Source organism: Heterocephalus glaber, unplaced genomic scaffold (assembly GCF_053883595.1).
Source record: "Heterocephalus glaber isolate CG9 unplaced genomic scaffold, H.glaber_assembly_v1.0 deba00001504, whole genome shotgun sequence".
Lineage (NCBI taxonomy): Eukaryota > Metazoa > Chordata > Mammalia > Rodentia > Bathyergidae > Heterocephalus > Heterocephalus glaber.
Genome location: NW_028258324.1, coordinates 63,119,750 through 63,145,296, shown reverse-complemented (window position 1 = coordinate 63,145,296; position 25,547 = coordinate 63,119,750). Strand labels below are relative to the sequence as shown.

Sequence of the window (25,547 nt, the reverse complement as noted above, 5' to 3'; positions counted from 1 at the left end):
CATTTTGTTTCCTAATGTCAAACTAGATTATGCAATGGATATTATCTGAATTTTGGAACCAGTTTTGGCTTGCATGACTTCTTATCCACTTGACATTATACTTCTTTATTAAAGACAAACGATTACTAAATAGAGTACTGATTAAATAATGTATATTGGATTCATATGATGGAAAACTTTGCAGAATTAGAAGTGCCAGAGCAAACTACTCACCATATAATAAGAAAAAATGAAGCTATTTATAATATGACATGATCAAAGACATACTAGTTACAACTAAAGAATAAGATATATTTTTTTTCAAAACAGAAAAAAAAGAAAATTTGAGGTCAATTATTTGTGATATTTTAATGTAAACGAAATAAACAGAAATCAGTTTTCCTTTATACCCCCTCCTCCAAGAGACATGCTCCTTGCTTAAATTTTACTTTAGGATTTGAACTGGCACAAATGTTCTGAGTTGAATGTTTCCAGATTTGTTAGGGGAAAAACTTACTGATGCTGATAAAATACTTGGAAACCACAAACTGTGAGATAGAAATTCTGAAAACACAAGAAGGTGACCTTTCTCTGCTCACTTTTCTTTCTGGGGAGATGTAGGCACCATGCCTTGTTTACTGCTTTTTTGCTGATCTTTTTCATTTTGGTTTTGTTTTATTTTTATAATTTTTTTTTAACTTCCAAGCCAAAGTTTTTGCTGACCAGTAGAAAAGTTGGTTGAAATCAATTATTCTTTGAAGATTTTCTTTGGACAATGTCTTCACTGAAAAAAAATCTCAGGCAAGACAGCAGTGAAGTATTATATAATTTGTGTCTTATTATTTGGCCCAACCCCTTTATCAAGTTGTTTACGAGCATTTTTATATGAATGATTTTATAATAAAATAAATAGTAGATAACCTCCTTAGAGGTATACCACAGGTAACTTGCTCTGTTTTATTGTTTGGAACAATGTGACAAGGAGACACTTGATGCAGAAATATAATAATAAAGACTAACAGAAAAAGAGCATAGATAAAGTTCATTTCTCCTGATCTGAGCAGATGATTGTGTTTAGGTTCTGAATACATACAACAGATAATCTAGTAAGAGATCTTTCTGTGGAGCCTATGTTTTTGATCTTGTTGATATGCAATATATTTTTTTCAAATATCTACAAATATTTGCCAAGGAGAAAACAGGAATGGAAAAGTTTTCCTATTATACTTCCAATTAAGAGAATTAGGGGAAGAATGATCCCAAGTGCACTAAGTGAGAAAACCTCTGTACCAGCCACTTTCCCATCTCTGGGACAAAGTACTCAACACTCACAGCTTAAAGGAGGAGAGGTTTATTTTGGTTCACACTTTCGGTGGGTTCTGTCCATGAACAAACGGCTGCAAGGCAGAAATAGTATGCGGCTATGGCCTAGAAAAGATGCTCACATGATGGTGACCAGGAGATGGAGGGAGAAGGGAGGAGCTAAGGACAAGAATATACCCTTCCAGGTCACAAACCCAGTGGTTCACCTCTTCTGACCAGTTCCTACCTCTTAATAGCATATCCACGATCCGATGCATTTTCAGAAGCCCCACCTCTGAACAGGAGACTTTTAGGGGACATTCAAATCTATACAACCACAAGGACACATTCCTACTGATAACCACATTATTGGTGTCATCCAAAATGAAACCTTTGGCGAGTAACACCATATGAAGGCTTAAAAATGCAAGCCTTTTTCTTGGTAATTATACAATTATAAAACATAACATAAATTTACAATTATAATAAGGACATTAAATGAAAGAATGTAAATTAATTCATTTTGCAGTGGCAAGAATGATGAAACTTATAATAGTGGATGTGCTACTTCTTGGGTCATAGTCACGGGAACATGTTATCCCCTAGCATCCAGCATCCACTGTCCTTCAGGGCTCACCATTCACCTCTCTTGAACATACAGGCTACTCCCAGGAGAGACATGTTCTGTGTACAACCCTACATACCTCTGCCACAGGTCATTTTATTTCTAAATTTTTATTCCTTTACGCTTCTTTTCAATTCCATCACAAGTATTTTCTCCTAAGGGCCAATGTTCACTGTGGTTAACATTAAAATAAGTTCTTTTAAATTCTCCTTATTGCTATATAGACCTGTTGTTCACCTGTCTTTGTATTTCTACATCTAGAATAAAAATGATTTGGTTAAATTAAGGTCTTAGTATTCAGAATTATTTGGTGACAATAAAAAGTCTAGAGCCCCTGTACATTTTTTAACACCTAACAAACTTCAGAGGTGGGTAGAAAAGGATTTGAGCCATTTCAGGATAGAGATACACCATCTATTTTAAGTTAACTCATCTACTCTTCCATATTATTCCTTAAATTTGCTCATTACCTTAAATATTTTCAATATCATGTTGCTACCGGTATTGGAGTTTAGACATTTAAAAAAATTCATTTCCATAGGTGCCAACAGACTAAGTTTTAAAGGAAAACATTTCTAATGTTGTTATTGAAGATCCTCTATGCTGTAATCAGACAAGAGAAGAACAGAGAGGGGTTTCAGATAGCATTGTTTTTTTTTTTTTCAGATAGCATTGTTTTGAAAAGTGAGAGAGAATAGTGTCTTCCATGTATTCCTGAACATTTTCAGTTAAGAAATGGATTCTGTTTTGTTTCCAAAAGTCTTTGTAAATAGGGCAGGGTGGAGGGGTTGAAGTAAGGGCAGGGGAACGGGAAAAAAATAAGAACCAAGATATGTTATGTAAAGGTGCAAATTCCCAATGATGAATGTCTTACCAATAAATTTAATGAATAAAAAAAAAAACGGATTCTCTCTATCCCTCCTAACTCTGTGTAGAGGAAGATTTCCCCCCTTTGAAAGACCTTAACTTTAGAATAGTCTTTCAGGTTCTTTTTGTTCCAGGTACTTTTTCTTCTATTATATGACTCTCCATTTGAGAATCTTTAAAGAAGATAAAATTATCTTGACTAGCTAGGTTCTACATTCCAAGAGTCACAAGAAGATTCTCTAAACCATCCCAATAGCTACTATTTGCCTCCATGTGTCCAAAGCTCCACAGGAGACTCAGAAGTAGATTCCCTAAGGCAGCCACTGTCTCTGCTCTATCAGAGTTCACAGCCTTATTTTCCTGTATCTTTGCTTCTATGGCACAAGGAAAATAATACAAACCTTCTTAGAAGAATTTAAACAAGATTATTAAATCTATAAATAATTACAGTGTTATGCAAGAATAAACCACTGATTATATACTTAAATGTGTGTGCTTGTTTCCACTAGGAAATGAAAAGATAATTATTTTCTATAATTATATGACTAAATTCCTATAACCACAGACTAAAGTCACTGTTGTAGTTTTTAAATTAATTAACCAATAGGGTCTTGCATTATTTACTAATAAGTCATTTTATTTTTTCCTTTCAGAGTATGTAACTCTGTTCTCTGTCTCCTTACCCCCATCATACCCTACTGTCAACTCATGTAAGGAAAATGTGTTAAATGGCATTTTAAATAACAAACTAAACACCCCACACATTTAAAAGCTATGTATGGCATGCATGCCTGAAATTTTCAGCTCATCCATCCCAGTTTATAGAATCCCACATAAGAAAATAATTACAAAACCAGCCAACACTTAGATATAAATACATGGATATTCATTTTAATGAAAACAGTGAAAAATTAAAAGCAATATACACATTCATCAATGAGGGAATTGTAAAATAAATTATGGTATATCAGTGAGCTGGAATACTATACAATAATTAAAACCAAAGAATATTCAAGAACATGGGAATATAGGACAGATCATAAAAGCAGACTATAAAGTCCTAAGTGGTCCATGTTTATATTCATACTGATATTTTAAATGTGAAAAAGTTCATGTTTATCTAAAAGTAGTGGGATTGTGAATGATTTTAATGTCTTTATGATTATAATCAATTATAATGTTAAAAGTTCTATAATAGGTAATTATTAGTTTTATATACAGAGAAACTTTAGATAGACAGATACAGATATAGATATATAGCTATAACACATATAACCTCAAAGGTAATATATTGATATAAAGGTAATATAATATAAATACTGTATTTTATAGTCATCCATATGTAATCTATTCCAATGGAGCAAATTTTACTAAAAAGATTAATTTAGATCATGTCTGATTATTTGAATCATTGACTATAAAAATAAAGTATGCCGCATTGTTTCGGTTCCGAGAAGTTTTTAAATTAATGGTGATTGATTTATTTTTATTTCTTTTTGTTGCTTTTAAACTTTATGTTCAACAATCTGAGATGTACTAGAATACCATCAGTGAAGCCTATGATTTATGATAGTTTGGTGTTTACTTATATTTTCATTTCATCAATTTATAAAAGCTTCAGCCACAACACCATATTTCTTACATCAGATTTATGATGATCTCTACATCTACAGTTTCTAATATTCATTAACTTGAATATTCCTGGACACATAGCACCTCTGATCCATAATTTTATTGCTTAAAGAATTCCTAGAATGAGCTCTGAAGAAACTAAAATCTAGAATATAAATAAACTGGTAGGGAGAAAGTCACAGAGACAATACATTCAGTGGAGAATATAAGTAGCTCATGTGCTAGATACATGACAGGTAGTAAACTAATGGGATCATTTTCCAACTTGCTCACTGATAGCATCTACTGATGTACTATATATGCCCTCGTTTGTTATGAGAATATTTTCCATTGTCATTCTCTGTCTTCCATTACCTCCAGCTTATGATCATCAGTTTATTTTGTGTTCCACTTGCATCACTCATTCTTAGAGTGGTAAGCTAGATTCTGTGGAAACAACTAAAAAAAAAAACAAATATGAGAAAGTGTGAGAAATGAGAATATACAATAGAGAAATGAGAAGCTTTGTGGAACAGGAACATAAAAATATTTTTTCAAATGCCTGAAAGAAAATTGTATAGAAGAGTAAAATTATATTCTTATGGCTCCAAAAGACAAAAATTAGAACATAGGGATGGTTTTGACAGGTATATCTCAGTTCAATATAAGTACATATGAGATGGTCCAGTGAAATCCAAAAGGGATTCAGACGTGTGTGTGTGTGTGTGTGTGTGCGCATGCAGACGTGTGTGCATATGTGATGTGTTGCTGGGAACTGGTAGGTGCATAAGGATCTACTGGGATGAATTGATCTTCATACATGCTTCTTGGTTTCTGAAGGAGAAAAAGCAGGGGTATTAGAAGCTGAGACAGAACTCGAAGTAAAGTTCTAAAGTGAATGGATTTAATCAGAGAATGAGCCAATTCGAATTGGATTCTAAGCTGGTACAATCAATATGTGTCCCACGACCTTAAATTCAACTCCATCGAGTTTTTGACAGATTAATATCATTTGATCTAAGGGGAAATAGTGGATGGTTTCCTGAAAATTAATGATTATTTTTAGGGGATGGAAAGAGAGATGTGGAAGTTATGGTGGATTAGATGTGGCTGTCAACTTGATTGACTTTGAGATCCACCTGAGGGATTGGAGCATACTTTTAGGTGTGTCTGAGTGGGCCACGGAGGTGTGGCCTTGGTCTCATCCCTTCCTCTCTGCCACTGTTCTCCACTCTGTTTGGTGGCTGCCATGAACTAAGCCTCTTTGTTCCTTCATGCCGTTCTATCATGATGTTTCTGCCTTAGAGCCAGCTGACCATGGGTTGAATCCCCTGGAACCATGAGCCAAATTAAACTTGTGGGTGCTGAGTACTGTGTCTTAATGATGAGAGAATGCTAATACAGGAAGGAAAAAATAAAGCATAAAGTTTAAGATGAGAAGAGTTAGCTGATGTATAAGAAAGGGAACATGTTAATGATAAATTTGAACATTCTCTTCTCCAAAATTGGAACAAAGAATATTGTAACTCTCTGGCCCAGAAAGTTAAGCTTCAAAATCTCAGGTTCAATCTATTCAAAGCTGCCAAGACGTTTAGATCAGATTCACAGATGAAAAAGAGAAAAGTAATAACCCTGTTCAATTATAAATGATGCTTCTGCCTTTATAGATCAAAGTTTGACTCCCTCACAATAAAAAAATCATAAGGTCAGCTGCTCTTTGACTGAGGACAATTTCAAGTGTTGGCTTCAAATTAGCAAACATTGACAAAACCCCTACTAAGTATAAAGCACTTGCTAAAGACCAGTGATGCACAGAGGAGACCTGGTTTGCAGTTTGATAGAGGCTGGACACAGAGGGCTAATTAAAAAATAATATAACATGATAACCTAGAAGAGGAATATAAATATAGTCAAGTCATGGATGAAAGAGAAAGTGCTTCTTCTCCACATGGAGGAGAGCTGCAGGTGACACAGAATATTTGAACTGCGTCCCAAGGAAGGGACAGGCATGTCCAGGCACAGGAAAGAGCAAATCCTAAGCATAGAGAAGTGAGAGCACTGGAAGGAACTGGGAAAAGTGAACTTGGCCAGAGTAGGAGCCAGGGAGGCAGTGAGGTGAAAGCTGAAGAAGTCTGGTTGGGCTTTTGCCCATCAGTTGCTCCTGCCCAGTTTCCTCTGGGTACTTCCTGCACGGATCTCAGGGACAACTGCTGTCAAAACCAGGGTCTTTATCTACTTCAGGCATCTTATTGGCAACTTTGAGTATCAAATAATTTGGGCCCAACTACCTCCCCTTCAACTCAGAGAGAAGAGCTTAAATTACAAGTAATAAACCCAGATCTGATACAGAAAGTCTTTTAATTTTGCTTGGTTTTCCTTCAACATCAGAAATTTGAGATAAATTACTCCAGACATACTGGATCATAAATTTTTATCATTTTGAAAAAAAAAAGAATTGGGAATATTTGTTAGAGCCACACTTTCCTTTGCCATGTCCTTCATCAGAAAACCAAATCCAGCAGGATAAATTTTCCACAAGAGCAGAGAAATGGAGTTTAGCAGTGCAAGGTAAGTGCTCCTCAAGCCAAGTAGGCAGGGGCTTCTTCCTAGCTCTTAGAGAGAGGTATCATGGGTTCCAAGGGCAAGAAAACCCTATTTACAATCATGTGTTCCTCAGTATTCAATGATCAGTTGTGATCATTGGCTGAGGAGAACTTAATAGGGCTTTTATTTTCACCCCCTGATATCCACACATTTACTCTTAGACATTTACTTCCTGCTATTCCTTTTTTGTCCATCTTGGTCCCATCCCCCTTGCTGGGGAGACATGAAACTATATGTTGGTTTTCAATTCAGAAAACATACTCATGATTCAGTTCAATAGGTTAATTAAACACACACGCTCACAAACATCCACACACACAAACCCAAAAAACATTTCAAAGTTTCAGTAGTCTAAAAAAGAGCCCACATTCTTTCTTATAAGCACCCACAGCAATTGGGAGTTTGACATAAAAGGCCTCCAGCACCGTATTTCATGAACTTCAATGGCTGTAATACACAAGAAATAATCTGCATTCTTCCCTGTTGAGAATTATTTGCATGGTGTGCATTCAGCATAAAAACCACGCAGTAGGGAAAATGTCACCCTGCCAAAGCTGAACAGCATTCTGCCCACCTGCTGCCCAAGCTCTGTACCTGAGAAGGTACTGATTGGAAAAGTCACATTGCTTAGCTTTCACTTATTGAATACTGATAGACTCTGTCCTCCCTAGATGTATCATTTACTAAAAACATTATTCTATAATGTTCCCATATTTTAACTTATGAGGTTCATTTAGCAGAATTTTCTCTAGCTATATATGCTTAAACTCAAAATATTGAGACTACCCTGTACTGAGCTTTGAGTCCCACATTACTGCCATGGGCTTTGATTTCACCTCTGAAGCAAGCCAAAAGAGCTGGAATAATGGTTTTCTTCTCAAAGCACATTAAGGTAGCTCACAGAAAAGAACTGGGTGGACATGAGGAGGCTCACGTCCTAGGTCTACAGCAGTATGGGCTTTGAGCTTCAACTGTAAAGTTAGGAGTGGACTCTCAGTGACAGCTGACCTCAACTTACCAATTCTATATTTCTGGCCAGGAAAACTAAAATATTACAATTATACATGACTTTTAAAATGTTAATCATTCTCTTCCTTTATGCAATCCATTGTTGACTTTAAATGCAATGATTGCTTTTGTTTTCATTCATCCCCAAAATGATATATATCTTCCTCTCACACATTTCTTATCTGCATTTAGCTTGTTAATTGTTTATCGAACAATTTATTTCCTCAATTGTTTTACCTTTTTTAAAACTAAGATTTTGTTTAATTCAGTTACACAGTCCTGAATGGAAAATCAAGACATGAGCCTTGAAGCTTGAGAAGAACAGGATTGGGATTCCAGTTCTGCTTCTATGATTTTCACTTTCCCCACCATGTATGGGGCACAATCACACCCACAGTGTAAGGCCATTTTAAAATAAAAGGTAAAGCAGATAACCCACAGAGCAGAGTGGGTATCCCAAGACTAAGATACTTTTACAGGGTATGCTTCTAGGTGATAAATTTATATCTCCATCTTAGGGAAGTTGGAGGGTAAAATTAAAAAAGTAGAGAAGCTCTTAGACAGAACAAAACAAAAACAAGAACACACACACAAACAAAAGAGCAGCACACACACACACACACACACACTCACACATACACACATCCAGGTAGACACAAAACATTCTACCTTCAGGCCCAAAAATGGTAGCTCTCAGAAATAGACGGGACATCAAGAAATCCAGAAGGATTGGCCAGGGCCTTGGCACTTCTCTCTACTGCTAATAGTAGAAGTAGTATAGATGCCAATTCTCTCTGGGGCACTACAGCATTAAATAAGTACATATCTTCCATCCCAAACACCTGGGCAGAGCAGTCAGATAAGGCCAACCTCACATGAAGAAAGTTTCGGCCAGCCAAGATGGAGAACTCACATCTCTACAGCTGTTGGTACGTAGTCCACTGAGAAAAAGGCTTCCATTCCAGTTCCTTTATAAACTCAAGCCAAATGCTAAATCTTAACTGTTGTCAAGAGGCATGAGCACAAATAAATAATCACAACATGAATTCTCTGTGCCAGCTGGCATGGAAATGTGATCATTTCCCACAGCACGCCCTCCTTCAGCCCAAGGGCACTGAGCAAAATGCAGCAACCAAGAGACAGGAAAGCTGCAGAGCCATCCAAGAAGCCAAGAGGAGGGTTGGAATGAGCCATCTAGTGGAGTGTGGCCTTCCAACTTCAACCTCACCTGCCGACTTTCCTTAGGGTCACTGCCTAAGGGAGGAGAGGCTAGGTGAGTTAAGAGTCCACTCACTGGATGAGAGGTTTTCACTCTTCACTCTATGCTAAGATTACACCCCAGGGAGGCAACATCTTGTCAGGGAAACTGCAGTGGCGTATAAGCAGTCTGAGAAGGACTCCAGATAATGTGGAAACGCCATTGTTCCCCACTGTTGGGAATAAGTTTCAGGAGCCATTCTTGCCTCTGTACTTCACTAACTAGGAGAGCTTCAGCAGATCATTTAACTACTGCTCCGAAGCTTAGTATACTTAATTATGAAATAGAGAAAATATTCTCAAAATTAAATATAATAGTGAAGAAACATGAATAGTTTGGAAACTGTAAAATAACCCAGTCCTCATAAGTAAACAGGGTTGTCCCTCTTCCTGGCAGAGGAGGGTACACATGCACAAACGCGTGCACACACACACACACACACACACGCACGCACACACTTGCAATTGAAGACGGGCCTTCATTGTTCATTTGGGGCAGCCTGCCCTGCCTTGTCAACTTCAGTAACTTCCTCTTACCGAGACGAAAGGGTGGCCAAACAATCATTTTAGATTATGACACCTGCAGCTGGAGCTTCATATATTATATTCATATTAGAAATACACCAATTTATATTTTCTATTCAGTTTATCCCTTTTTGTCTTCTTCCTCTATTTACACCTGAATAATCAGTGTCATTCATAATTCAATTCGATCGAATAAACATTAACTGTGTATCAGTTTTGTGCTGAGCACTCTGCTAGAAGCAACGTTAGATAAGGAGAGAAAGACTTTGCCTTCAATTTGTTTACATTCTAATCAGGATGGGAAACTGGAGAACAACTAATAGCACAGAGGCAAAAGGGCAGGAAGGGAGAGCTAAAAGGACTGGGAGGGTAGAGGGAGGTGTTCTTTCATTTTTCTGACAAGACAAAATAAAACCTATTTGAACAAGCCAAATTCACCCTGTCTTAGCCCCTCTTAATCAAATTTCTAATAATGGGATTAAAATGTTTGCCACAGCTGTAATTTGATACTTAGCAGCTGAATACAAATATACAGAGCTGTCACTAGGGATTTGGGTGCAATGTCTCAAGGTCAGCTTAATTCCTTCGAAATTCCCCTAAATAATATGCCCTAAAAATTATTGTTGTCTTTCTGTTGGGTGTGAAAGGCCCTGGTGTGTACTTTGTTTTGTATCCTGTCTTTTACCAAGATGTGCTGCTCTTTCAGAGCAAGAGCATGCGTGATTCATCAGGAATGAAGGAAGCCAGACTCCCATTATGCTTTTTCCCATGTTTGCCTGGAGTAGAACACTGGCCTCCTTAGGTGTGAAGAACACAAATGAGTCACTACTGGTGCAGACTCAGCACAAGGATGGGAGGCTGCAAGAAGTTGCTGGGGATCTGAGAAGTCCAGTAACTTCACTAACTTCCCCTCTCTCCCTGCTGCCATTAGCTTTGAGATTTTTCATGACACTCAGCACCTGAGACCTTCTATGATGCTCACTTATGGGAACTTGGGAAGCAGTCATGACTAGTTGCCAAAACTGCATGTTTGAAAACGTAATTATTCATGGAGCCTTCAGAAATATGACTGAAAGTGTATGATCGCTTTTAAGATTAGGTTATCATTGTATTGGACAGAAGGCTAATTAAATGTGAAACACAATCCATCCTGAGCCAGTTTGAGATGGAATTTTAGGACAAGTGGTTCAAGCTCCATGTTTCCATATCTTCTCAAGTTGATAGCAAAAATTAGTACAATGAGCTAATATTTTATAAATATGCGTATATGTAGGGCATTCATCCCCCTTGGCAAAATGTAGAACAATCTTTATTTTTTTTAAAAAAATCCCAAATGAGATTAAATCAACTACTAAAATCCCCACTAAAATAAGGCTGGTATATGCACAAAAGTAGTTAGTCCTTTTTCTATTTATATAAGCATAGAAAACACTTTATGAAAATGAATATATAAATACTAACCCATAATAATCATCTATGTATGCATATTTTGGTGAATATGTTATGAAAATCCTCCCAATTTTAGTGAATGGTATAGAAAGAGAAAGAAGAGAAAGGGGAAGTAGAGAAAAATAGGGGAAAGGGGCTTCACATACTTACCTGCTCCATTTATGTTTTATTACATATGACTAATGTTAATTAATAGAAACAATAAACTGATTTCAATGCTTCAGAGCCAGTTCTTTGCCTTAAATTTAAAAACATTATTTTTCATCATAATTATAAAATAATTATATACAATCTTTCTTATTTCAGGAACAGATTGGGGAAAATAACTCCAAAAAGAAAGTTGATTTTAAGCAACTATCATATATTCTATATAAATTTGTTATTATATATAAAATGTATTTTCTCATTATGTAACATTATAATTTGAAATTCAAAATGTAGACAAGACTACATAGTTTAAAATCTCATCTACACTGTATCTTCCAGCCAACAGTGCTCTTCCATAATGCAGCTGTTTGGATGTGTTAAAATATCTCTTTCAGAGATATTTTATAAATGTATTTTAGTAAAAAGCAAATAAGTGGAGACTATGCTCACAGTCTTGTACCTTTGCTTTGTCTACTTAACAAGATAGCTAAAACACAATATTGCACATAGCACATTAAAAGTTCTATGTTTCAAAGAAAAAAGATTCCATTGTATGGTGGTACTACCAATTAACTAGTCCCCATTTAAGTTGTAGCCAATCTTTTGCCATTACAGATGAACTTTACACATAATTACATATGTCAAAGTGTATCTGGGATAAATTTCTAAAGGTAGAATTTCTGTATCAAAATGTGTGTATCTGTAATTCTGAAATATTGCAATTCTCAAATTGCCCTCAGTAGAAATTATAGTAGTTCCCACACCAGTACCATATGAGAACCTGTTTCCTCTGTAGTCCAGGAAACACTATCAGAAATTTTTCTCATTATTAAAATTTTGAGATTTTTAAAATGGTGTATCAATTTTTAATCAGAAATTTGATTTTTTCTTATTGTGAGATTGAGCATATTTACATAGGTTTAAGAACAATTTAAATTTTATTTCCTTCGAAGTGATTTTTTTAAATTAAAAATAAAAATGAGAAAGTAGTTAGCTCAAGTTCTTTTAATATCATTTTTTTTCTTTTTCTTTTTTTTCCAGTACCAGAGATGGAACTCAGGATCTTGCACTTGTGAGGCAGGCATGGCCCAACTGAGCTAAATCCCCGGCCCCTTTTAATATCATTTTTAAAACGATAAGAAACATTGGTCTCAAACATTGATGGTTTTCAACAAAGAATATGAATTCTAGAGTCTGAGTAAATTACCAAGAGGAAACAACCTCTATTTTCAGAAAACCTATTGTTTGAAAAAGTAATATTTTTCCAAGCTTTTTGCTACCAATCATTTTTTGCTACCAATCATTTTTTGCTACTAATGATCCCTAGGAATTATTAGTTATAAAGTATGGAAACAACCCCTGAAAACATAGAAATCCAAAAGAACATGAACCAAAAGAATGAGAATGAGTAACAGGCAAAACAATGGTTCAACATTATATATTTCTAAGCTTTAGAAACCTAATGTCAGTGAGTTGCATTTTTTAATAAAGTCTTGGGTTTGAGGGTAAAGGTTTTTAAGATAAATTCTTATTTATATTTGTGTATATATTTGGATAAATTAGATTGAATTGGGTCAATGAGGTAATGCCTGTTGCCTTTATTCTGTAGGTTCATGTTTCCTAAGATTGTCCTTCTCTCTGACAATCTGGTAATAAGTCTGGTCTACAAACGTTTCCAATGACTGCTATAATGGCTGTCATTTTAAAGGCAAATTAAATGTTCACCAGGGATAAGTAAATGATTAAATACTTCATAACCTGACCCAGTAAATGGCTGGAATTCTCAATTCTAATCACCAATATGTTATATCAATCTCTTTGAAATAATTAACATATGTTATTTATTTAATGATCTCATTAGTGATTAATTTCCCAGGAAGCAAATTAATTATCTACTGCCAAAAAGGACAGTAAATATTTTTCAGCACACTGTTTCTATTCTACAAGATCAAAGCATTCCCTTTTACTCGAATGCCTAAACTTGGCCATAGTTAAATAGCCTTCAGACTTTCACTGTCTAAGAGAAACTAATGAATACTTCTGTGGGGTATACATTTTGAAAATTCTTCCCTCAGAAATAGGTTAGCTGCAGGCACTCTGGTGGTGATTTATGTATTAATAGAAGTAAGTCATGACTGGAGTAAGAGTTGGCATCAGTTGGATATTTTATGCATGTTCATACATTATACACACGTAATTACTTTTTAAACAGAAAGTATCATATGCTCACGCTAATTGTGGAAGATTTTGTAAACACAGACGAATATAAATACAGGTAGTGTTACTATTACCTTGAAACAACTACTATTAAATATCAGCTTTAAAATTTGTATTTTTAAAAGAACTCTATTGAATTTTAAAAAGGATGAGCATTTCTATTATATCCCCACTGCACAGATAAGAGATTTGCAGAGATATGTGACAAGTCACCCAAAGTTGTACAGCTAGCCTGATATACAGTGGTATCTTGGGTCACAAACCATTCTCTCCGTGATTCTTTTTGCAAGCCAAACTGAATGAGAACCAAATCAAATTTCCCCATAAGATCAACATTGAACCTAACCACTGAATTTGATTTAGTTCTTGGTTTGTGACCAGAATCGTGGAAAGAATCATTTGTGAACCGAGGCACTGGTTGATATATAATTTGTGATATAATAAATAACATGTTCTCTTATATTGTATTTTGAACTTAATATTATATCATGAACATTTTCCAATTAATAAATTATTTGGAAAATAAAATTTTAATGTAGCATGCAAAAATACTGTTTTACCATGTGAGATTTTTATCATAATACTACACTATAAATATACTTCTACATAACCTTCATTTCTCTTTCTGATAGTTTTCCTAGTACTATTTCACAGTTGTGAAATTATAAGATCAAAAGATTTGAATATATCAAATTATTTTCAACAGTATAGTAATTTGTACTCCCACCAGTACACTGTAGAAGTGTCTATTTTAATATATACCCATCAACACTGGAGAGCAGCATAAAGGCATCGTTTGTGTCCATCTTTTCCACTTGAAAATTATTACGGAGTCATAGTATGTGCAGTCTTTTGGGATTGGCTTCTTTTCACTCCACATAAGTACCAGGAGACTCATTCAAGTTGTTCAATGTATCAGTAGTTTGTTACTTTTATTACTGAGTAGTATTTCATGGTATGCTGCACCCCTAGTTTGTTAAACCATTGACTACTGAAGGACATCTAGTCTGTTTTCAGCTTGAGGCTACTATAAATAAAAAAGCTATGAACAATAGTATTCAGGTTTTTATCTGAGCATAGTTCTCATTTCTCTGGAATACAGTTCAAGAATGAAATTTAAGTGTGATAATTTAATAATCAGCTTTATAAAAACTGTTAAACTGTTTTTCCAGATTAGCTGCACTATTTTTCATTCTCACCAGAAATATATGAGTAATCTATTTTTTCTACATCCTTGCCTGCATTTTCTGTTGTCATGAATTTTTATTTTGGTTCTTCTGATAGGTGTTGTAATGATTAACTCTTCGTGTCATTTTGCCTGGACCACAAGACGCCCAGACATTTAGTTAGCCAAACGTTATTCAAGGTGTCTGTGCGAGAATTCGTGGGTGAGATTAACCTTTGAAGAGAGAGACTGAATAAAGCAGGTTGCCTTGCCTAATGTGTTCGGGCCTCACCCAATCTGTAAGGGTGTGAACAGAACAAAAGGCCTGACCTTCTCACCAGTAACAGGGCAGCTCCTCATGCTGGGACATCCGGTTTCTTCCTGCTTTTGAACTCACATGGAAGCACCAGCTCCTCTTGGGTCTCAAGCTTGCACCCTCCGTTCTCCAGGTGTTCAGGCTTTGGGTGTGGACTGGAATCTCACCATCAGCTCTTCTGAGGGTCTGGCTTATTGATTGCAGACATTGGGAATTGTCTGCCTTAAAAGTCATTCAACTCATGCCATTATCATAACTTGTTACATACACACACACACACACACACACACACACACACACACACACAGACACCTGGTTCTGTTTCTCTGGAGAATCTTGACTAATATATATATAGAGTTTATTTTTGATTATATTTATGGGCACTGAATGCAAAGTTGAGAACTCAAAGTTAGTGCTATCTTGACGTTATCTAACTTAATGTTTGGTCTTTAACAAGTTCTTTCCTTTCTCTGGGACATGATTTCCATAAATTAGAAAATTCCTAATAGTCCCTTTAAATATATATTTTTTTGAAAAAGTGCAAACTTCCATGACTGGTTATGAAGGTTAGAACTTAGGAAGAGTTTTTAAATTACTTCTCTCCTGACAGAAAAAACAATTAATTTGCTTCCTGAGTAAGAAATGATCTTTTTGGAGAACCAGGTAGTATGTGGGTCATAGAATATATTTTCCCCCAAAGTAACCTGCTGCACGCAGCAAACTAATTTACTTCATCCAAGATGAAATCCAGGGAATCTTTCCTTTTTCCTGCAAAGCAGTATCATCAGAATGATTTCGTCTTATATATATTTATATAACCATCTTTCATGCTAAAGAATTTGAAATGCCTGATAGGTGTTACCAATTATGCTTCAGAAACACCTCATAGCATAGGAAAAACTCACCAGAGGTCACAAGAAAGCCAGATTTATGGGTCTTCAAAAATGGGCTCAGCAATCCCATGAAAGCACATTGGATATTAGGCTTGTGATAGTTCCTGCGGAGTCAGAGCTGAGCAGGTAAGTAAAACTAGCTTTCCTGTATCATTGGCTTCTAGACGTCAGCATTCTTTGGAAATAGTGTGACAATAAACTGCTTGATGAGATCTTTAACATTATCCTGCTCATGAACACAAAATGGTACAAAGGCACATGATGGAGGGAGAAAATAATAAACACAGAGTGTTGAAGTGAACCCAGAGTCTTTAGGCCAATGTTGTCCCATCTAGATTTCCACCTCAGAATGATACAGGGTACCTTTTAGAAGCACATCTTCCTGAAACCCACACCTGGCTACTTCAAATAAAATCACAGAGGTTAAAATCCCAGGAACATGTATGTTCAACATGTTCCCCAGGAAACTTACTAGCAACCCAATCCAAGCCCACAGAAGGGCATTTGGAAACTCTCCATAAAGAGCAAGACTTTAAATTCCTAGATAGAGAAATCAGGGCTGGAAATAATTTTTTGAAATAAGTAAAGTTCATGTATATAACAACTAAGAAAAGCTAACTAGAACTTTTACTATCTTTCTTCTGCCCTGACCTGTTTGTGATAAAATACGCCAAAGATCTGCCTGTTTTAGAAGAAGAGTACTAGAGAATAGGAGGAAATCTGGATTCAGGGGAGGAAATGGCAAGGGAGGTTAATGGAGGGGGTGTTACAAGTATGTACATACGTGTACTAATATGCCAAAATCACACCCATAATTCAGTACAATTAATATGCACCAATAAAAAATCTACTTTTTTCTTATGGAAACTATGTAAGGCCTATGCTGATTCCAAATACCTCCACCATTCTACATGACAGCTGAGGTTAGGGCTATATTTCACACCTGTAGGCTCATTTTCAGTCCTTATTTTCTCCCAAATTTTGTCTTAGGGACCAATTTACACACGTGGCTCAAGGTCTGCTTTCTCGAATTTCCAAGTATCAAGTCCTTGTTGCTGTCAGTCCATTCCTATCACTCTATCCAGGTCCTGTCACTGCCACTCTTGTTGCCTTCATTCTCATACTAGAGATTCTTTTCTGCTAACCTACCTCATAGTCCAATGTCTTCCATTCATCTGTTGGCCATCATTTGCTTCCGGTCCCCCATTCACAGGGAAATGTCCTATCCTTATACTTCAGGCCAGTGTCTAGGTCCTACTTTCTGATGCCACCATCCACAAGCCTGAGAGTCACCTGCCCCAAAGCATTCCTCACACATCTACCCAACTATTAGGATCTAATGCTACTTCACCTAACACAGCACTCCTTGCTTACCACAGCAACTGCCTACTAGAATCATGCTGATATCATTTGCCCACCAGACTGAGCTCCATTTTGGGCACACATCTAGATAGTTTTCCCACCTGCTGGCAAGTCTAGCACTAGTACAACTAGTACATTTCAGTTACCCACCTCTACTACACCTCGCTGAAAGCAAGTGGTCTTGTCTAGCCCATGGACGGGTTACTCCACGTTACTCCTGGGTTTTCTCTGCCTTCCACTAGACATGGCAAACTGAAGGTAGGAGGCAAAGTAAATGGTATTTATTTATTTATTTAACATTTTATTTCTAGATGGAAGCCAGCAGAATAGAAACTGAGAGGGGAGGGAGGGAGGGAGGGAGGGAGAGAGAGAGAGAGAGAGAGAGAGAGAGAATGATTTTATAATAAATGATATAATGGAAGCCCAGAACAATTCCTTGGATAGCCGAAGGATGGTCATGGATATACAGACACCTTGGTCTTCCTATTAGTGTGGGGAGTTCATAAATGAGTAAAAGCATTAAAAATCCAAAGCTCATCCCCAGCTACAGCACCTATTCCTTTTACCTATTTGATACACGACTGAACTGTTCCATTTCAGCTTCTATGTTGCAAAAGAACACAACTCATAGTTCTCTCAGGAGCAGGAGAGCAATACAAATAAATTAGCCAATATTTACTGAATCATGTGGAAATAATCTGAGCTAAACAGCTCTACATATGCATTCTCTTCTGGGACTTCAGACTGCACTTACTACATGGTACAAGGAGTTCCTTTCTCCCCTGATCACATCTAATCCAAAGCACAAAAGAATGTGAAGGTGTGATTTTTTCCTAGGAAAAAGTGAATAGTAATTGAAAGGGCAAGACACGGAATTCAAACACCCCTTGTAAATTTATTTTAACTTGCTGTACTTATTTTATGCATTAAATCATAGCATAACACTTTTCTTATCTGGGGGAAAAAAGAAATGGTTCTGGATAATGAAAAACACTGCCAGAAAATAAAAATGCTTTAACCATTTCATTTTGACCATACCTCTCATTTTCCTCCTAGAAAGTAAAAACACGCAAAATTTTGTTGATATTAGATTTTCAATGCCAAGAAGTCAAAGTCATGTGAGATTAGACAACCAAATATAAATTCTGTCATGAGATACCCAGTGTAAGGTGCCTAATGTTTGGCTGATACATGGTTAGTGCTCAGTAGCCATGAGATGCATTTCACAGTCCAAGAAAACTGATGTTTAAATTTGCAGATATTATCTGTTTAACATGTAATAATTGACAAATTTCTTCTTAATTTGACTCTGGATCATTTCTCACCAAAAGTCCCTGAGAATGATTGTCTCTATTCTGCAATGAAGCCAGGTTCGAAGGTGAACTGGTTTCCAAGGCTAACATAATAAAACACCACAAACTGGGTAACCTTAAAGAACAGAAATTTATTCTCTATAGTTATGGAAGCCACAAGTCTGACATCAAGGTGTTAACAGGGTTAGTTCCTTCTAGGGGCTGTGACACAGAACCTGTTGTGTTCCTACCTCCCAGGTTCTGGTGGCTGCTGGAAGGCCTTACATCCTTTGGGTTGTAAACACATCATTCCAGTCTTTACCTTTTCCTTCACACATCTTCGTCCTTGTGCCCTTACCTCCTCTTCTAAGCCCAGTAGTCCTTGGATTTAGGACCCACCCTAACACAGTGTGGTCTCATTGTAAGATCCTATCTCTAAATAAAGTCACATTCTTATGTTCTGGATGAGAATGAATCTTGGGGGTATACTATTCACCACTACAGCAGAGCTAGGCGATTTCTAAAAATGCACAGATTGTAGAGGCGAGACAGAAACTAAGGTGTATCCAGCCCACATCCAAATCACTTAATTTTTCTGTTTGATGAAGCATCCCAAGTCAGACACATCTGATGCACAGATGTGGCTCTGGGGTTCATCTACCACACCTGGGAAAGAGCTTCGCTTCATTCAATGAGATCTAAATTAGAATCATCCCCCTTGAATTAAACAGCATGTCAGTCCTCTGGGGAAACCGCTACAGTTCCCTTTAGCTGACAACAGAAAGCTCATGATGTTCATTGCACCTGTGATACCCGAGCCTGACACCCAACCACCACCTTCAGCAATTTCTTCACATCCCAGGAGACTACTGGACAACTCTGTGTTCAATCAGGGGGAATGAATTAAGTGGTTTCATTCTTTGCTACCTTAGTAAAACTGTATGCTCTGTTTCTTCTAATAATCTCCTTCCCATCAGTTCATATTTGCCTGCTTGAAATTTAAGTCCAAGTGCATCCCTAAAGATTCTCTCTCTTTTTCTCTCTCTCCCTCTTTCTTTCACTTTCTCTTCCTTCCTCCCTTCATTCCTTCCTATATTCCTTCTATTTCTTTCTGTAAATATAACTTTCTGTAAATACAAGCTTGCATATGTATCTGGATGCGCATACAGTAGACCTTCTATATCCATAGGTTCTGCATCAGTGGATTCAACCAACCACAGATCAAAAGTATTTGAAGCTGGCCCTGGTGGTATACATTTGTAATTCCAACATTCTGGGAGATTGGGAAAGGAAGATCATGAATTGGAGCCCAGCCTGGGCAACTTAGTGACTTAAAAAGACACTATCTCAAAATAAAGGGGAAAAAAAGCGGGATATAGTTCAGTGCAAAGGCCTTGGGCTCATAACCTAGTTAACATAAAAAAATTGTAAGCATGTGTAGATTTCTCATTGTTCACTAAAAAATATAGTATAATAACTACTTACATAGCATTTAGATTCTATATTAAAAGTAACCTAAAGATGATATAAAATATACAGGAGAATATAGAGTAAATTAAGTGAAAATACTATGTCCTTTTGTATTTCTTTCTTTTCTTTCCTTTTTTTTTTTTTTTGGTAAGGGGGAATGAACTTAGGACCTTGCACTTTCCAGGCAGGCACTGTGCCCCTGATCTAAGTCCCCAGCCCTATGTCCTTTTGATATAAGTATTTGAGGGTCTGAAATTTTTGGTATCTGCAAGGGTACTGCAATATGAATACTAACAACTGTATATAGCTGCATAACACGTGCACATGTACACATATATGCATGTTTAAATGCACATTTACACACACACACACTCACATTCACATAACTAACTCCAAAAGTAAAGATCAGAGTCTCATGAAGGTTCATATTGAATTATCTTTCAGCCTCTGTTGCACTAAACATTGTACCAGAAAGATATATAATAAATCAATGATGAATAAGTGAATGAATGATTTCATATACTTCAGTTCATTGAAATTTTATTTAACTAATTAATGAATGTATTTAAGAAGAAAAATTGTGAAAGCTTAACAAGAATAATTTTAAGTATCAGGTCATACCAAGGGATGAAATATTTTTTAAAATACCATAATTTATGAGTACAATCACAAAATAATTGGACAGGTTCACAGTTTTAAAAGTCAATGGTATAACCTGGTTTGAAGAGCTTGCCAAATCCCCTGGCCTCTGTTTTAGTGTTTAGAAAGCTGGAATGTTTTCCAAGTACCTCCAGACTCTGAATTCTTCTTTTAGGCCAAGCCTGGTTTAGTGTTTAAGAGCATCATTGCGAAATCGCTAAAATCTCCACAGATACATACCTATAACTTTGACATGGCCTGAGGCTGCATATACACTAAGCCAAAAACAAACTGACCAATCAGTTACTTGGTGTCATTTAAACCAGTAAATTCATCACTTTGATGCACCTTCTTCCTTTCTTTTCTTTTTTCATGTGGCAGTGGAGGCATTTATCTTAAGTAGAGAGCCATATATTTGCAGCTCTTAGTGACTCAGAGCTGGTTTCTCTCCTGAACTTCTCTTTTTTTGGTACCGGGGGTTGAACTTGGGTCCTTGCGCTTGCGCAGCAGGCGGCAAAACCACTGAGCTAAATCCCCGGCCTCTCCTGAACTTCTATAAAGAAGTGTGGTTAAAATGTAGAAATGATCCCCTTCTTATTGATAGAATCAAGCACTGTCATCACAAGACCTGTAAAGATCATTTGGTCATAAAGTTTTAAGTGAATAATTCTATGCCAAAATACACTATACATTTTAACTCTAAGGACCTCAAAACCAGCAAACAGGCTTTTCTCTTTTGAAAAATTCAATCAATGGATAGTAGCTACTTGAAAACTGCATTGAGAAATATTCTAAAAATGACCCTGGGATCTAGAAGATAAATGATATAGAGTATATATCCTTCAGTAAGTCCCACGATTCTCAGATTCAAATACCACAGGTGGCCAGTGGCTACTGTGTTAGACAGTGTACATAGACTTAGGACATTTCCATCATTGCAAAAAGTTTCCTTCATAGCACTGCACATATTTTAAAAATCAATATAAAACATCAAAATTCTATCATATTGAAATATGATAGAAATATGCACAAGTCAACAAATGCGTTCATAAATCTCTTCCAAGATGGCATGTCACATCTTCATTTCATCTCTCCTTCACAAGTCAGGGATAGGATCATGGCTGGGCTCTTGTGAAGAAGTGTGGGGCCATGGTGGCATGTCCAGATTGTCACAGAGATTAGGGAATGGTCTTGGCTGTTGGCTACTCTGCCTCTTGAGTACTTCTCCGCTACAAGGTGACTTGGCCATGTTGGTTAGCAGAGGTGACTTCATGGGGCTTCACCCTGATGACTCAGGCACCCAGCAGAACAACAAAGATGTTATAAGAGAGGACTTTTTAAAAAATCTTCTACTTGTCTAATCCTAAATTAAAAGCAGTGTTGGAAGTGAGTATATATTCAGGGTGGCCAGGATGTTTGGAAAGACAGAGAGCAGAGAAAGGTGGTGGCAGTGAAGAGAGTGTTACTGATTAGGGAAGTGGAAGGAAGCCTAAGACTGCTTAACTTGCACAAGGTCACCTGGCAAGACACGTTCCACCTGACTATCATAGGCTGTCCACTCCACCAAGGGATGGATCACTGAGAACACAGCTGATACGCAGATATCCTATTTCTTCTTTTTATGGTGTCTCTCTCCTGCTCCTATTGCTCTGAACAAGGCAGTAGAAATCTTGCTGACTGCTGACAATGCTTTGACGGTGACATTCCAGTGAAGCCAAACTCTTAGTGCTCTCTCCTCCAGATTCCCCTAACAGCCATGTTCAGCATCACTGTCCCGGCCACTCATGTTCAAGCTGCCTGCTAGTTCTCTTAATGTTTTCACTCATAACTGCAAGCTCTCAGAGGATGAAATGTCTATCATATCTGTCTCTGTGGCCCCTGGAAATTCTCAGCACGGTGCTAAGCAAGGAAGCAAGGAAGCACTGACAGGATGTTGTGGGCTGTGCGGTCAGGTGGCCTGGTTGAAGTTTTCCTGACCCGCTGTGCAAGTCTGTGACTTTCAAAGAGTAGACCACCCCGCTCCTAAGTCTCATTTCCTTTCTCTGTTAAGTGGAGGGAAAGGTATTCTCAGGAAGTCATGGTAAAGTTGAAAAAAGTTGATAAAGTAAAGAGTCTAATGCAAAATAAACATTCATAATAATTATTATTAGCTATTAAATAATTAGATGAAACTCAGAGGCCGAAATTTTTCCTGGGCATGAAAATAGTAATTTTAGACCTAAGAGGGATGTTAAACAAATCTTTACACATTTTACATACGAGGACTTGCCTGGTTCAGAAAACAGAAGTCCAGCAGAGGATGGAGGTTGCACTTCTCTATGGCAGGCTTTCCACTCCATCCACCAATTCTCTGAAAGCCACTGGACATGCACAGCGTGCAGCAGACATGGCATGGTGTAAAATGTCAGGCCGAGGAGTCTACTGTACCAACAACTCCAAATGTAAAGCCTTTGAACAGCAGCAGTTAGAGGCATAGCCTTGCCACACTCTCTAAATTCATCTTTCCCATTCATCTTTCCAAATGATATACAATGGCTCCAACCCCCAGGGAAGCCTGGTTTTCAGGTAGATGATTTCAGGTGTCATACACAGAACTAAGATTGGTGCCATCTTTTAAAAGTAGTGTGCCCAAGATTGAGTGCTATAATTTCAACACAGTTAAACATACATTTCTGAGCATTTAGTCTTCTTTTACTATTTTGTTTACTAAACGATAATGTAGTTACACTGACAATTAGCACTTATGAATCTTTGTCCCTGTTTCTCTCTTTCTCTCTCGCCATTTCATTCTTTGCAGCATCTGAAAGATGCAAGCCCAGCTTATAATGTTTGCTTCTGAAATGATTTCTGTGGCTCAGAACTATGAGATTTCCATAGGGGAAAGAGAAATAGACATTGGAATTGGCATTTGAAAAGCCTCTACCTTGTGAAATGGGAAGTGCTAATATAGCACAAATTGTTGAGTTCCATTCTGCTTTGTGCTTCAAGTAACTCCCCAGGACACTGGGCACTTAGGTAGGCATTATAGCTCATTCCACTTGAGCCACACACACATGACTAAATGATTCCAGAGACCCTGGCAGTAAAAATGTGGCTATACCTAATGCTTAGCAGGAAGTAAGATCCTGAGAACGTTTATAGCAGGTAATTAGCCAAGCATTCCAGTAGCTGTTTCAGAGTATATGCCTTCCAAATGCTATTTATTTATTGAATATTTTATTTATTTAATAGAGCTTCTATGGTGGTACAGAGACCTCAAGAGTTAAACCTGTTCAGAGCCTACATTTAGAATCTTCCAAGATCATTTTTAATAACCCTCTGTAAGTCATAGAATTCCAGAGCTAGAAACAATGTTTTGGATTACAGAGTCGAATTTTTTTCAAAAGAGCAAACATACAGATGTACATTTGAAAAGACCCTTACCATATACATGAAAGAAATAATAAATGGGGTCTGTGAACATAAAACAACTTTAATATTTAATGGAAAATACTTAACTGCTGGCAGAAACCCTGATGCATCTGTCCTAACTCTCAAATTCCAAGGAGCACTATTTGAAAAGCAAAGGCACAATGAAATTTGATTAGGACTCTGACACTCAGAAAAAGAAAAACTTGCTAAGTAGCGGAGGAGTTGAGTCTAAGGAAGTGGCTGGCCTCCAGCCCAGTTCTTTCTATTATAACATGCTAGCTGGTTTTCGTGTTTGTTTTCCAGGTGGGCATTAAATGTGTGATATCTAAACATCATATGCCAGTCTGAACTCATGAGTATATTATGGAAGAGGAACTTTGTTTTTGTATCCAATGCCCTTTATCCAAACTAAGATGTCTACTAACATAAAAAATCAATTGCAACTATTGACAATTATTGAATACAGCCTATTATTGACCCTCCCGTTAGACACAGTCTTGTATTATTAAAATTAGAAACATTACTAATCACTTGATCTTAACAGGAAAAAGATTTTCATCTGATTCTTTTCTATACTTATTGCACTATTACTATTAAATACTAATAAATTATTGTGAACATCTAACAGAAGGAGGCAGTATCTGTGTACCTTATGATTCTAGGGGTGGGAGGAAGAAGGAAAAGATTTCATTAAAACATGACCTGTAGTTTCATGCACTCTGAAAACAAACTCAAATGCCAGCTTGTACTATAATTACTGCCATTGTAGCCTACTAGCAAAGTACCTACTGGGAAATACTAGAGGAAATAATAAAAAATAAAAGCACTTAACAATTGAATAATACATTTTATTCACATAGTTGAAAGTTCTTTAGAAACATGAAATAATTCAGTTTCACCACATGCCCACAAAGTAGGTATTAGTTCCTGGTTTTATAGATGTGCTCATTTTGTATGAGTTACAGCTCACTTCTGTGGGAGTACTGGATTGGAAAAATCCCACTGAAATAAAACACTGTCAGATTCATTGGGAAGTGAAGTGATAACGTGATTGTGTCCCAAGTGACTCTCAAGAACCACTGAAAAATTAATGCCCACTCAGCATACTTAATTCAATATGGAGACATTTGAGAACCATCTAGATGCAGAAATTAGCCTCTGATCATTAATGCATTTAAAGCTTCTGCACAGGAATGGAAACAATCAACAAAATTAAATATGGCAACCTAAAGATTGAGAAAAAGTATTTGCAAACTACAAATCTGGCAAGGGGTTAACATGTATAAAGTATAAAGAGTTCATACAGACCAGCCACCAGGACAGAGTGAGGAGGACTCCCCCGCCCCCCTGGGCAGGCCCAACAGCTGATGGCCGGGCCACTCTGGCGCCTCTGACAATACTCACTCAC

The 25,547-nt window shown here is 37.0% G+C and overlaps 1 protein-coding gene and 1 pseudogene across 2 annotated transcripts in view; both read right to left on the bottom strand.

The window, feature by feature from the left end:
• Fgf12 (fibroblast growth factor 12) overlaps positions 1–25,547 on the bottom strand; it is a 533,909-nt gene that overhangs the window by 424,599 nt on the left and 83,763 nt on the right. The gene's annotated exons all lie outside the window — the stretch shown is intronic.
• The window catches only part of LOC147825388 (polyadenylate-binding protein-interacting protein 1 pseudogene), a 68,932-nt pseudogene extending 43,385 nt beyond the window's left edge, over positions 1–25,547 (bottom strand). The window contains exon 1 of the transcript XR_015441147.1: positions 1–25,547. This exon is cut by the window's left edge and continues 43,385 nt beyond it. The product of XR_015441147.1 is annotated as a polyadenylate-binding protein-interacting protein 1 pseudogene (transcript).